Source organism: Rhinopithecus bieti, unplaced genomic scaffold (genome assembly GCF_001698545.2).
Source record: "Rhinopithecus bieti isolate Rb0 unplaced genomic scaffold, ASM169854v2 scaffold_17939, whole genome shotgun sequence".
In the NCBI taxonomy this organism is placed as follows: Eukaryota; Metazoa; Chordata; class Mammalia; order Primates; family Cercopithecidae; genus Rhinopithecus; species Rhinopithecus bieti.
This window is the reverse complement of record NW_016809446.1, coordinates 1300451-1316345: the sequence shown is the minus strand read 5'-3', so window position 1 is coordinate 1316345 and position 15895 is coordinate 1300451.

The window sequence follows — 15895 nt, the reverse complement described above, 5'->3', positions numbered from 1 at the left end:
AAATAAATAAATAAATAAATATTTAAAATATATAAGGCTCTCCTATAACTCACTGGTGAGGGGTGGGGGAAAGCCTAATAGCCTGATTTTAAAATGGGCTGAAGACTGGAAGAGACATTTTTCCAAAAAAAATGCAAATTGGTAACATGTTTATGAAAAACTGCTCAATATCACTAGTTATCAGAGGAATATAGATAAAAACTACAATGAGATATTACCTTATATCTGTTAGAATGGCTCTTATCAAAAAAAAAAAAAAAAAAGACAAGTGTTGGCAAGGATGTGGAGGAATTGAAACCCTTTTACGCCGTCGGTGGGAATGCAAAATGGTGTAATTATTAGAGAAATCAGTATGTAAGTTCCCCCCAAAATTAGAAATATAACCAGCATAGGATCCAGCAATCCACTTGTTGGGTGCTATCCAAAATAAGTGAAAACAGGATCTTGAAGACACATTAGCACTCCCATATTCAATGCTGCAATATTTGTAACAGCCAAGATGTGGAAACAACCTAAATGTCTATCAAATGATGAGTAAATAAAGAAAATTTGGTATACACATAAAATGGACTGTTATTCAGCCCTAAAAACAAGGAAATGCTACCATTTGTAATATGAATGAACTTTGAGGACATCATTACTAAGTGAATATAAGCCAGTCACAGAAAGAAAAATACTGCATGATTTCACTTGTCAGCTATCTAAAACAGATACATTCATAGAATCCAAGAACAGAATTGTGTTTATCAGGGGCTGGGGATAGGGGAAAATGGAATATCATAAATAAACAGGCATAAAGTTTTACTTAAGCAAGATGAATAAGCTCTAGAGATCTGCTTACCTATAGTCAGCAATAATGTATAGTACACTTTAAAAATTTACGACAAAAGATCTCATGTTAAGTATTCCTACCATAATAAAAATACAGGCACACCTCATTTTATTGTGCTTTGCTTTATTGCCTTTCACAGATACTGTGCTTTTCCAAATTGAAGGTTAGTGGCAGTGCTGTACCAAGAAAGCCTATAGTGCCATTTGTTCAACAATATGTGCTCACTTTGTGTCTGTCACATTTTGGTAATTGCAACATTTAAAACTTTTTCATCATTTTTATATCTGTTATGGTGATGCTATCAGTGAATCTTAGATGTTACTATTGTAATTGTTTTGAGGGTGCCATGAAGTGTGCCTATATAAAATAGCAAATATAGTTAAGTGTTGTGATTGGTCTGACTATTGTACCAACTAGCCATTCCCCATTTCTCTCTCTCTCCTTAGGCCTCTCTATTCCCTGAGAAAAACAATACTGAAATCAGGTTAATTAATAACCCTACAATGGCCTCTAAGTGTTCAAGTGAAAGTAGGAATCCCACATCTCTCAGTTTAAGTCAGGAGCTAAAAATTATTAAACTTAGTGAGAAAGGCATGTCAAAAGCCAAAACAGGCTGAAAGCTAGGCCTCTTTCACCAAACAGTTATCTAAGTCGTGAATGCAAAGTAAAAACTTTTTTTTTTTCACTAGTGAAACAGCCTTATTGCTGATATGAAGAAAGTTTTAGTGGTCTGGATAGGAGATCAAACCAACCACAACATTCCCTTAAGCCAAAGCCTAATGCAGAGCAAACCCCTCTCTTCAATTCTATGGACAGCTGAGAGGTGAGGAAGCTGCAGAAGATAAGTTTGAAGCTAGCAGGAGCTGGTTCATGAGGTTTAAGGAAACAAGTTGTCTCCATAACATAAAGTGCAAGGTGAAGCAGCAAGTGCTGATGGAGAAACTGCAAGTTTATCCAGAAGATCTAAAATAATAGATGAAGGTGGCTACATAAACAGATTTTCAATGAAGATCAAACAGTCTGATGTTGGAAGAAGATGCAATCTAGGGCTTTCATAGCTAGGGAGAAGAAATCAATGCCTAGCTTCAATGCTTCAAACAACAGGCTTACTCTTGTTAGGGACTAATGTAGCAGCTAACTTGAAGTTCAAGTCAATGCACATTTACCATTATGAAAATGGTAGGGCCAGCCAGGCATGGTCTCATGCCTGTAATCCCAGCACTTTGGGAGGCTGAGGTGGGTGGATCACTTCAGGTAAGGAGTTCGAGACCAGCCTGGTCAACATGGTGAAATCCCATCTCTACTAAAAATACAAAAAAAATTAGCTGGCATGGTGGTGTGTGCCTGTAATTCCAGCTACTTGGGAGGCTGAGGCAGGAGAATTGCTTGAACTAGGGAGGCGGAAGCTGCAGTGAGCCAAGATCATGCCACTGCACTCCAGACTGGGCAACAGAGGGAGATTCCATCTCAAAAAGAAAAAAGAAAATGGTAGGGCCATTAAGAATGATGCTAACTCTATTCTGCCTGTGCTTTATAAATGAGACAACAAAGCCTGGATGACAGCAAATCTGTTTACACCATGGTTTAGTGAATGGTTTAAGCCCACTACTGAGATCTACTCCTCAGGAAAAAAAAAGAAAGAAAGAAAAAGAAAAGATTCCTTACAAAATGCTGGTGCTCATTGACAATGCACCTGGCCACCCAACAGTTCTGACAGAGATGGACAGGAAGATAAATACTGTTTTCATGCCTACTAATACAACAGTGATTCTGCAGCCTATGGGTCAAGGAGTAATTCCAACTTTCAAGTCTTGTTACTTAAGAAATACATTTTGTAAAGCTACAGTTGCCACAGACAGTGATTCTTGTGATGGATTTTGGAAAAGTAAATTTAAGATCTTTTAGAAAGAATTCACTATTCTAAATATTATTAACAATTGTAGTTCATGGGAGGAGGTCAAAATAGCAATATTAACAGGAATTTGGAAGAAGTTTATTCCAACTCTCATGGATGACTTTGAGGGGTTCATGATGTCAGTGGAAGAAGTAACTGCAGATGTGGTAGAAATAACAAAAGAACTAGAATTAAAAGTAGAGCCTAAAGATGACTGAATTGCTGCAATCTCATGATTGAACTTGAATGGATGAGGAGTTAATTCTTACGAATGAGCAAAGAAAGTGGTTTCTTGAGATGGAATCTGCTCCTCGTAAAGATGCTTTGAACATTGCTGAAATGACAACAAAGGATTTAGAATATCACATAAGCTTGGTTGATAAGGCACAAGCAAAGTTTGAAACGATTGACTCCAATTTTGAAAGGAATTCTGCTGAGGATAAAATTATATCAAACAGCATTGCATGCTACAGAGAAATCTTTCATACAAGGAAGAGCCTGTCAATGTGGCAAACTTCACTGTTGTCTTCTTTTTAAAAATTGCCACCCTAAGCTTCAGCAACCACCACCCGGATTAGTCAGCAGCCATCAACATCAAGGCAAGATTCTCTACCAGCAAAAAGATCAGGACTTGCTGAGGGCTCAGAAGATTATTAGCATTAAAATAAAGTATATACATTGTTTTTAGATATGATACTTTTACACACATAATAGGCTTTAGTATGGTGTAAAGTTTGGTATAGTTACATGCACTGGAAAACCAAAAATTTTATGTGACTCACTTGATTGAGCTATTTGCTTTATTGCAGTGGTCTAGAACAAAACCTGCAATATCTCCAAGGTATACCTGTACATACATACATACATACATACATACATAAATGCAGTTCAAAGTATTAGAAAATGCACCTAAGTTGGGTGTTTTATCCTTGCTCTACCTGAGTAAGTTATGAAATCTTTCCCAAAGTCTCCATTGAGACATTTTCTCAGAAGTTTAGTTTCCCAATCTGCAATTAGTATATAGATGTACAAAGCTTTATGACAACAAAACAATACACATGAAAAGCTTTTTTTTATTTTACACTACTTCAAGATGTAGACTTCATAATAGAAAGAAAATATTTGAAGAAAGATTCATGTGTTATTTTTAGCAAATGAAGTTGTGGTTCTCATTCTGTTTAAAACTGCTTTCCAAGGTAGTTTTCTGCATAGATGAATTATTCTTCTTCAGGGAAAATATGTTTAATAACTTGTTACTTAGCATCTGCCTCCTCACTTCCAATATTGACAGCACATTTGTATTCTTTTCTATACCATTTGGTAGAGGGAACAGTGTCTTCTTTTTGTGCACTTAATTTCAACTTGTTAACATTACAAACAAATTTCAGTTGTTACTGTTATAAAACAAAGCCTTGAAGTAACAACAGAATACTTTATATATGAAATTGAATATACTTTCACCTCTTGCCCAAACTTAACACTAAATAATATTATCCACAAATGAAATGAAATATTTTAGTAGCTTAAAGGATGTTTTATGAATATAAATTATGTTCTTCCACTGTTATCATGGATACTGGTTACTCTGGCCAAATAAACACCTTGCTTTTGTAAAATCATCCTATATTTAGAGCTTATATTCATATCTTTCAAAATACAGGAGTTGATCAGATTTTACAAACATGCATACAGCTTTGTTCTGCATCAACTCGAGCATGATTTCAAAAAGCAAACTCTGCCAACAGCATTATGAGAGGTGTAGACACTGTACTTTATACAAAAATCAGCCAAAAAGGGAACTTAAGTGTCAAGGGGTCTCTAATGTTGTGGGAAAGAGAAATTAAGACAATCCAAATGTACATATCTCTGTGCTTCATTTCCTTCACCAGTAAAAGTGGATACTAATATTAAATAACCACTACTAGTGTGTCCTATGCACCAGGCATGGTCGTCAGTGTTTTACTGCGTTATTCCATATAATTCTCCAGCAACCCAGGAGGGTTTAGTAACTTCCCTAAGATCACAGCATCATCTCTCACTGCTGCCTCCTCTGTGCAGCATCAAGTCTGCATCTAACCTTTTGTCCACACAGGTCACATCTTATTGACTCTATTTCTGTTAACATAAAAAGCCTCTTTGCATAAAGTTATTCTCATTGCCACATCCATGCATCTGGAATCATAATCACCCTAGCATAAGACCCTGAGATGTCAGAAGGGTATCTCAGTCACAAACCCACATAAGAACAGTAAGTCCAGATAAGTGTACAAGCCTTAAAGCAGTGTCAAGAATTTTAATTTATTTGACAGGGAGAATGAGACTGCAACAGAATACCGGAGGAGAACAAGTAGGGAAGCTACTTTTACTATAATTTTATAGATAAATTATTTCAGGTATGAAGGAATTATTGTAATGAGATAAGGAAGAAAGTTTAATCCAAGAGATATACAGATAAAGAGTCATGACATACCGACAGACTGGAAGCAAAAGTAAAAGTAAAAGAAAAATCAAAGTTAAGTGCAAGTCCCTGAGTCCAGGGCCCTGGAAACGCAATTTTGGAGAAGAGAGACAATTTGACTGAGAAGACAAGCTTTGGTGTTGACAGGCTTCATTTTCTATATAGCCTGTGTTCACTTTCTACAAAGAAGAATATTTGATTAATCAAATATTTCATTCCCCAACTATACTAAATACCAAAACCAATATAACACTGTTATCAGAGATAAATCCTAGAGGCTACCAGGTTTCTTATAAGCTATACATAGTGCTCTAAAATAAGAAATTATTTCAACTTTGTAAAAATTTAAATATATAATTGAGGGGTGTGTGTGGGGGTGTGTGCCTGTGTGTATCAGTGAGTGTAAGGCGGAGGGGGGGGAAGGAAGAGAGAAGAAAAATAGAAATAAAATTAGTTAATCTTGCAATAGTATTGGTTAGAAGAAATACTTTTATTTCAGGGAAGATTTCCCATGGAAGAACATAGATTTTAGGACAGAAGATTGGTCTTCATTCTTAATAAGTGATGAGATAAGTAAACCTTACTTACTTTATTAAAGAAATAGAAAGAATAATTCAAATTAATTATTCACTTGCTTCTTGATCCAATGATAATCTGCCAAAAGTGAAACATAAGGATTTCTCTTAATTAAATTGAAAATAAATAAAAACATTTGTTTAGCTTGACTTTTGTGGAAACTTTTCAAGTATATTGGCCTAACATAATTAATTTATTCTCCCTTCTAGAAATGNTTCAGGGAAGATTTCCCATGGAAGAACATAGATTTTAGGACAGAAGATTGGTCTTCATTCTTAATAAGTGATGAGATAAGTAAACCTTACTTACTTTATTAAAGAAATAGAAAGAATAATTCAAATTAATTATTCACTTGCTTCTTGATCCAATGATAATCTGCCAAAAGTGAAACATAAGGATTTCTCTTAATTAAATTGAAAATAAATAAAAACATTTGTTTAGCTTGACTTTTGTGGAAACTTTTCAAGTATATTGGCCTAACATAATTAATTTATTCTCCCTTCTGGCAAAGCCAAATGTTATAATTATAAACTAATTGAGAAAATTTTTATCTAATTAAGGCACAACATTTATACTTTTTGAAATAACTAATGCTTGTTGATATTCATTCATTGTTTTGGAAAAATTATATCTCCTTTTTAGGCTCACCATCAAACATGAAAATGTTTATAAAAACATAAAGAATATCACTAAAACATTTATTCAAGCAAGTCAAAAAAATAAATTTTTGTATTCAAAAAATATATGACATACTTATATTTAATCATCCTTCTCTTTCACTTATTTTACTACTTCAGTGATAATGTACTTTAAAAATGTGAGCTGAAAGAAATTACAGGTGAAAAAGTACCTGTCTCTGTTAAAATGCAAAGAGCAACTCTAGGTAACATACGTTGATTTATTCTGTGTTTAAGTCAAGGTAATAGCTGTTTCCAATTCAGGAGGCAAATGAACAGCAAAGACCTTGTGGGCTCACCCACTCTTTAGTCTTTGGCACCCTGAAGAATAATTGAATTGAGTTTGGCACAGAAGCACCTGCAACATATTTGCCACAAGAAAGAAGTCTGGAATATCAACTGTATCAATGTAAAAGTATATTTTGTGGTGACTTTCCAATCAGTTTGAAATTTTCACAGAAACAAATGGGGGTTGGGGGAAGCCCACATAATTTTAGAGATAAGGTTACTTCTGCTTTTCCACAGCATAAACTGGCACTTTAGGGAAATTTCTGAGATAGTGGCTGATAGACGGAACTGAGGGCTGGTCGTCTTCCCAGTTCCCCAGGCTCTCTTGGGATTAGTTAGGAACAAAGTACACCAGCAATTCCACTTGAACTGAAATTGTAGTTGGCAGGACACAAAAGCTTAATGTAGAAGGAAATATTAACATTCCCAAGAAAAAAAAAATCTATGTCTGGAAAAAGATAAAATACTGTTATTAGAGTGTCTGTTCAGAATCCTCTTTAGCTGTGAGCGGTGTTTGGGTTGCCTAAGATACTGGGTCTAGGTTCAAACAGGTATTCAGGCCCTTTCTGACATTTCTCTTTAAATTTGAATTATTTGGGGTATGTAAGAGTTTTATGCCTTGAAAAATGGAATGGAAGTATTTACACTTATTTCTTCAGCAAAGGCAGATTTTAAAGGGCAGCGTTCTTTTGGAAGAGAATTATTTAAACTCCCAAATTTTATTTGTTCAGTTAAAGAGCTCTGTTTTTCCCCCATTATTGAGAAATAAAACACATTTCTGTTCTTTTTCTTCCCTGTACGTCACGGAGATGGGAGCATAGGAAACAACACCTACTCTGGTTGAGTCTCTCTCTGGTAGCAGCAAATAATCTGGGAACTTCTTTGTAGACAAGTATGAAGAAGGATGGAGTGGGTGGAATGGAATTTCACCCACAGGGCTCCTCTAGAGACAGAACTTCCTTAAGGTCTCTAATAACCATCTTTCTGCAGTACAGTTAGTTAACATTTCTGAACTCTGGACTCTATTTCTTTTGCTTCAATTCAACACTTTATTTCAAAGCTACAGACAAACCTAATGACCTCTATAGAGAAGTGATTTATTCGTTACATTCCATTGATTTAGCACTAAGCTTGTGGGGATTTCTTTAAACTTTTATTATAAATATATTTGTTACTTTCCATTTTTGTATTTAATTTTCAAAAAAACACTCTGGTAATTGTGCTAGTGATGATTGTTCTCATTAATTCTTGCCCCTGTGTTGTCTTGTTGCCTTTTAAATTCTGTTCCAAATGCCTTTTAAGTGGTATGCCACTTTGCCCTTCACTTGGACAAATAACAAATAAACTAAAGAGATGCACAGAAGAACTAATGCTAAACTATTTGCTGCAAGCTCTGGAGTGAAAGGAATCAGCAAAAGGATAGAAATTTGACATTTAAAATGAAATCAAAATAGTATCATTTATTATTATGTCATGAAAATAAAGGAATGTGTCTTCTGTTGAAAAAAAATAAAAACCTCATGCTGTAATATTTACATTAGAATTTTCATCCATAATTGGGGGGGGAGAAGACCTATTGAGTGTACTCCCCATCCTTTCAAGAAGGAGATAGATATTTTTGTTTGTTTAACTTGGATATGTGACATGTAGTTAGTCATAATATAGTGTAAGGAAACTGTATGTTTCAGGAGAAAACTATGCATTGTCTATAGCTCACCTTTCTGTTTTATCTGGCTGTGAGTCTATGGGAGCTATTTTGCAACTCTTGTAAGCTGTCAATAACTGATAGCTATAGAAAATAATTATTGTCTATAGACATGCAAATTTCACCTTCAGGTAGAGGTTCAACTGACTTCCTAATCTAGTTTTGCCTGCCTTTGCACTTTCATGTCAACATTCATTTACTCTAAATAATAAGTTTCTGCTCTTTGGATTTTTTTCTTTGAACTGATTGTAACACCTCAGTGGTTTCCTTATTAATAAGTTAAATAAAATCTTTAACTTGTGTTTGTTTTTATATCTGTAAAGAGTCATGATTGTACTCACTTTATGAAAATTGTCTTTTAACAATGGTAAACACTAAGTAAATCACACAAAGGGCATAAGAGCTTTCTTTGATGAAATTCAAGCAATGACATTTTGGACTACAACTCGAAAGAAAGAGAGAAGAGAGAAAGAGAGAAAGAGAGAAAGAGAGAAAGAGAGAAAGAGAGAAAGAGAGAAAGAAAGAAAGAAAGAAAGAAAGAAAGAAAGAAAGAAAGAAAGAGGGAGAAAGAAAGAAAAGAAAGAAAGAAATTAATTCAAGCACAAACAGCCTCATTTAAATGTACATCCCTCCTATACATACTCTTTTTATTTAATAGCATTTACTACATTCTCCCTTATGTTGGAGTTTGGTGCATACTTGACTACTGCTCTCAACCAGGTTTGTATAGTGGACATTTCTTAGTTGCTAACACAGCCTGAGTTAATCCTCCCTTCCTCTTTTTTGATAGCATCCAGATTTTTCTGTAAGAGCACATCCTCCCTCATTGTGGAACAACCATGATATCTAGCTGGGATTGTTTTTACTCAAGAACTTCAGATGTGAGCCCTAATTGGTCTAGACAAGTAATACATTTCCATCACCTTTGCCAGAGCCATTGGTTTACAGATGGACATATGAACCAAAGTTCCTCCATAAAGGTGAAACTCAAGTCTCTATTCAAGCAATTCTGGGAGCTATTGGCAGAAATAGAAGCTGATCTTGGAGAGAAGGCAACCTTACAATGAATCTGACACTACAAAGGGTGAAGTGAAGAGAAAACAAAACACAAAAACAGTTCCCAGATTGTTGGCTTTGCTGAACCACTGTGTCAAGCCACCCTGAAGCACACGTGTCCTATAGGCTTTGCAATCACATGAGAGAACAAATTTTCTTATTTTTTAATCTAGTTTGAGTTGCTTTTCATTTTCTTGCATCAAAATATTTCCTGTATGATACACATTGTAGGTTTTCTGAGATTTGAACCTCTAATATGCTATTTTCTTAATACCTCCCACAGCAAAAAGTAGGCACTCAAAGATGTTTTTAAATTGTATCACACTTTTTTCAAAAAAATTACTTGCATTCTTTCCAATTTTTACACTCCATTCTGTTGCGGGAAGTCAGGGACCCTGAATGGAGGAACCAGCTAAAGCTGAAGCAGAAGAAAATAAATTATGAAGATTTCATGGACATTTATCAGTTCCCCAAATTAATATTTTTATAATTTCTTACACCTGTTTTAATCTCTTAATCCCATCATCTTCATAAGCTGAGGATGTATGTCACCTCATGACCCTGTGATGATTGCATTAACTGTACAAATTGTAAAACATGTGTGTTTGAACAATATGAAATCAGTGCACCCTGAAAAAGAACAGAATAACAGCAATTTTCAGGGAGCAAGGAAAGATAACCATAAGGTCTGATTGCCTGCAGGGTCGAGCAGAATAGAGCCACATTTTTCTTCTTTCAGAGAACCTATAGACAGATGTGCATGTAGAAAAATATTGCTGAATTCTTTTCCCAGCAAGGAATAGCCCTGGGGAAGGAATGCGCATTCCCAGGGGGAGTTCTATGAATGGCCACTCTGGGAGTGTCTGTCTTATGCGGTTGAGATAAGGACTGAAATATACCCTGGTCTCCTCCAGTACCCTCAGGCTTACTAGGATTGGGAAATTCCAGCCTGGTAAATTCTAGTCAGACCGGTTATCTACTCTCAAACCCTGTTTCCTGTTAAGATGTTCATCAAGACAATGCATGCACAGCGGGATGTAGAACCTCATCAGTAATTCTAATTTTGCCTTGTCTTGTGACCTTTATTGCCCTTTGAAGCATGTGATCTTTGTGACTTACTCCCTGTTTGTACACACCCTCCCCTTCTAAAATCCCTAATAAAAACTTGCTGGTTTTACAGCTCGAGGTCGCCATCACGGTCCTACCAACATGTGATGACACCCCCGGAGGCCCAGCTGTAAAATTTATCTCTTTGTACTCTTTCTCTTTATTTCTCAGACCAGCTGACACTTAGGGAAAATAGAAAGAACTTACGTTGAAATATTGGGGATGGTTCCCCGATATGACTCCATTCCAATTTTTTTTTTTTTTTTTTTTTTTTTTTGTATTTTAAAGCCGCTTTATCTCTGGCTTCTATCTTCTTTCTCATTTCCTCCAATACTTATTCCCTTAATTGTGACTAAACTATCTATTTATTCCTTTACCTCTTACTTCAGGTATTTCATTTTGTACTATTAGCAAAAATTATGTATATTGTTTCTAACTGGATTATAAAGCCTTCTTACTTCCAAAGCTCTTCCACAGTGAGATAAGACAGAAGAAGCCACCCATGAAATACAACCTAACTGATGTAATCTTTTCATCAGCTTTATGGATGCTCTGTGTGCCCTCGACTTTCTTCTTCAATTATAAATTGTCCCATTACATATTAATAAATCGTTAGAATAAGTTGAGCTTTGTCTTCATCAATTGCTATTTTGAAAGAAAAGAACAATCTCAAACACCTATCTAAAATGAAGTTGTACAGTTGCACAATTAGGTAAGTAGAATGACAGTTTTGAGGATACATTAAACATATCTGTTGATTCAACCTCACTAATTGTGAAAGAGATGGAAATTACACAAAACATATTCATTTCCTCTCCCTTTCTATCAGAAAACATTTTTAAAGTAACAACAAATGCTATAGAGGGAAAATTAGAAAGATTAATAAAATGCAAGAATATTTTAAAAGATTATGTGTGAACAGTCATCCTGAAAAGACTATTTTTTTAAAGTTATGTAAACCATGCTTGTCTTTGGGTGATGGGAATTAGATAAAATTTCTCTTTTCTCTTTTTTTGTATGCAGAAAAGGCTTTTTTTAAAAAAAAAAAAAAAAGTGCATTTAGAGACAAGCATGGCATCTCCAATGATCCTTCTTTGCTCTTATCTAAATAACTTCATCTATTTAACTGTTCATTATAGAGTTTTGGTCCCCTCTTAGCCTTGTGTACATATGATACAAACTGAATGTAACACTTCATGCCTGAGGTAAAAAGCACACAAACAAACCAACAGAAAAACAACGAAAATCTGGTGAAACCAAAAAAAAAAATGCCTATCTATTGATTTAGATATTTATCAAGTTGAAATACTTGCATTTGTTTATAATAGCAAAAATATGTAAATGTCCTTGAAAAGGAGAACGGTTTAACATGTTGTATGAGATGCTGAATATACAAACAGACAATTTCCGGATCATACATGACAATAGAACTCTGAGCTATAACATCTGCAACAACCATTCAGGAAGACAAACGCCCACCTCTCCAAACATCAGCTGAGAATGGTCAGAACTTGGTAAATGATTGCCACCTTCCCTACATTTTATTTCTTCTTCCAACTCAGTATGAAAGAGGGAAAGTAAAATATGCTCTCCAAACCAGCCGTATATATCATGCTTCTAGTTAACAGTTTCCAGTTTCTCCATGCCTACAATTTCCAATCAGAGCATACAGGAGTTCTTCCCTTTGGTTCACTATGAAGTTTTCTCACTTCCCTGCTTGTCCTTGAGTTATTGCCAGATGCAAGATGGTGGCTGACTCCCTTGCTATATAAACATTGACTTAATGGAATGTTTTATAGCCTTTAGAAGGAATCAAAAGACCTATATGATATATTTTAAGAAAAAAAACAAGTTACATGCAATAGGAACTCCCCTATACTTTGGAATATAAATTAGATTAATATGTAGTAAAATTGAAGAAGTGCCTACCTTATGACACAGTTAGTTCACTCAGGTATAAGCTTTAGAAATTTTCTTTCATATGAACACTATATATAAAATCTCAATAGCCTCATTTTTGTAAAGGAAAAAATTAAGAAATAATTCAAATGATCACCATCAAATGATTAGATCAACAAATTGTGTAATATTCACATGGTGAGGTTCTATTATGCTTAAAGAATTAATAAGCAAAAGCTGTATGCATTAATAGTGGTGGATCTTTAAACCAAAATGTAGAACAAAGAAACTTAGAAAAATATATGTAGGATGATATAATTTACATGCAGATCAAACCAGACAAAATTAAAATATGCATAATTTTGGTGTGCTGTAAAATAGTAAAGATACAAGGAAAAGCAAAAGAACATTTCAACTACAATTTAAAAGTATTGGAGGAGAAGTATAATTGAGAAGGGCATACAACTTGAAGAGTACTCATAATATTCCATTGCTTAAACAGGTGATTTGAATTTTTCATCATTCTTTAACTCTTACATTTATGCATTATCTATACTACTGTATGCTTGACATATGTCACAATAAAATATTTTTGTTACAAGAAAGTTGCATGTTCTAAAATCTATACGGAAAAGCACAGAACCTAGAACAGCTAAAATAGTTTTGAAAAAGAAGAATAAAATGAGAGAAATAATAACTCTACCTTCTGTCAAGACATATTATTATTAAAATAATAGTAATTATGACCGTGTGGGATTGGCCTTCTACAGACAAAAAATTAACTCCCACCTAAATACCAAATCTTTTACAAATACTAACTCAAATGGATCATGAACTTTGATGTGAAATATAAAATTATAAAACTGTTAGAAAAAATTATAGAGAAAATCTCTTAGATCTAATGCTAGGCAATCAGTCCTTAGACTTGAAACAAAAAGTGTGAGTCACAAAAGAAAAAAAATTGATACATTGGACCTCATCAAAATTAAAAGCTTTTGATTTGAGAAAACCTCAGTGGAAAGAATGAAAAGACAAGGCAGACTCAGAAAAGATATTTGAAAACCACATATCTGAAAAAGGACTGATATTTAGGACACAAAAAGAACTCTGGAATTCAACAGGAAAAAAAAATCTAATCAGTAAAAGGCAAAGACATGAAGAGATATTTCACCAAAGAGAACATGCAGATGGCAAAAAAGCACATGAAAGAATTGTATTATTAGCCATTAGAAAAATGCAAATTAAAATCACAAGGAGCTATTACTACACACCTAGAATGGCTGAATGCTAATAACACCAAATGCTGGACAGGACGCAGAGAAACTGAATCTCATACACTGCTAGTGGGAATGTAAAATGGCATATATTTTTGAAACGTTTGAAAAACTTATAAACAGTATGTTAGTATCTTATAAAGTTAAATATACTTACAATATGACCTAGCAATCCCACTGCTCTATGGTTCATTCAGAAATAAAAACATAGTCCATACGAAGACTACCATGTGAGGGTTCACAGCAGCCTTATTTACAAAAGCCGAAATCTTGAAGCAACCCAAATACTGATCAATCAATGAATGCATAAACAAATCATGGTATAGTTATGATATAGAATACTACTTAGCAATAAAAAGGAATAAAATGTTAATACATATAACAACATAAGTGAGTCTCAAAAACATGCGAAGTGAAAAAAAAAATCATACACAAAAGACTACATAATATTTAACTCAATATATAGAACATCTATAAAGGCAAAATTATAGTGACAGAAAGCAGATTGGTGGTTGCCTGGGTTGGGAATCATGAGAGGAAATTCATTGAAGGGCAGAGAAAACTTTCTAGGGTGATAGAACTGCACTATATGTTTGTGGTAGTAGTTTTTACATGATTGCATATGTTATAGGCTGAATTGTGTCCCTGTATTAGTATGTTCTCATATTGCTATAAGGAACTACCTGAAACTGGGTAATTTATGAAGAAAAAAGTTTTAATTCACTCAAAGTTTCACAGGCTGTACAGGAAGCATGGCTGGGATGGCCTCAGGAAACTTACAATCATGGAACAGTGAAGGGGAAGCAGGCACATCTTCACATGGCAGAGCAAGAGAAAGAGAGAGTGAACAAGGAAGTGCTACACACATTTAAACAACCAGATCTCGTGAGAACTCACTCACTATCATGAGAATGGCAAGGGGGAAGTCGGCCACCATGATCCAAACACTTCCTATCAGGCCTCTCCTCCAACATTCAGGATTACAATTTAACATGAGATTTGGGTGGGGCCATGGAGTCAAACCATATCGGTCCCCATTAAAATTTACATGTTGAAGTCCTAACCCCCAGTACCTTAGAACATGACCATATTTGGAGAAAGGGTCTTGAAAGTGGTAACTAAGGTTATTAGGAGGAACTAAGGTAATTAAGTTAAAATTAGTTCACTAGGGAGTACTTTAATCCAAAATGATTAGTGTCCTTATAAGAAGAGGAAGTTTGGACATAGACATAGATGGAAGACAGTGTGAAGACACAAGGAGAAAAAGGTCATATAAAAAACCAAGAAGAAGAAATCCTTCCCCTACAACCTTCAGAAAACCAACCTGCTTATCCTTGATCTTAAACTTCTAACCTCCAGAACTCTAAGACAATAGATTTCTGTTGTTTAAGCTTCCTAGCCTATGGTAATTTGTTAGGGCAACCCTAGCAAACTAATTCTGCATACAATTATGAAACTGTACACTGACGGTTGGTAATTTTTACTATATGTGAGTTATACCAAATAAAGCTTATGGGGGGGCATAAAACAGTCCCATTATCATTAAAAAAATAATAATAATAATCGTATTATTCCTGAAGTCACTCATTTGACTCAACTTCTCACTTCTAACTGCCTTGAAAGCAGTGATTACTGTTTTTCTACCTCTCAGGGAGTAAAAAAGTAAGATCCCTTTCTACTGAATAGCTAGGCAAGACCCTTCTGTCCTGCAGGTTTGAAGTACTGTCAATTTAACAAATCAAAGTAGTGATGTATCCCAAGGTACCTGTACACATTTATCTTATTGTGATAACAGAGCTAGTCTGCTCTCTAAAACTGGAAAAGAAAGAATATATGGATGAATAAAATAATGCTACTTGAGGATTAGGGAGCAAGATGGCTGAATAGGAACAGCTCCAGTCTCCAACTCCCAGTGCGAGCGACACAGAAGACTGGTGATTTCTGCATTTTCAACTGAGGTACTGGGGTCATCTCACTAGGGAGTGCCTGACAATCAGTGCTGGTCAGCTGCTGCAGCCCGACCAGCGAGAGCTGAAGCAGGGCGAGGCATCGCCTCACCTGGGAAGCGCAAGGGGAAGGGAATCCCTTTTCCAAGCCAGGGGAACTGAGACAAACAACTCCTGCAAAAT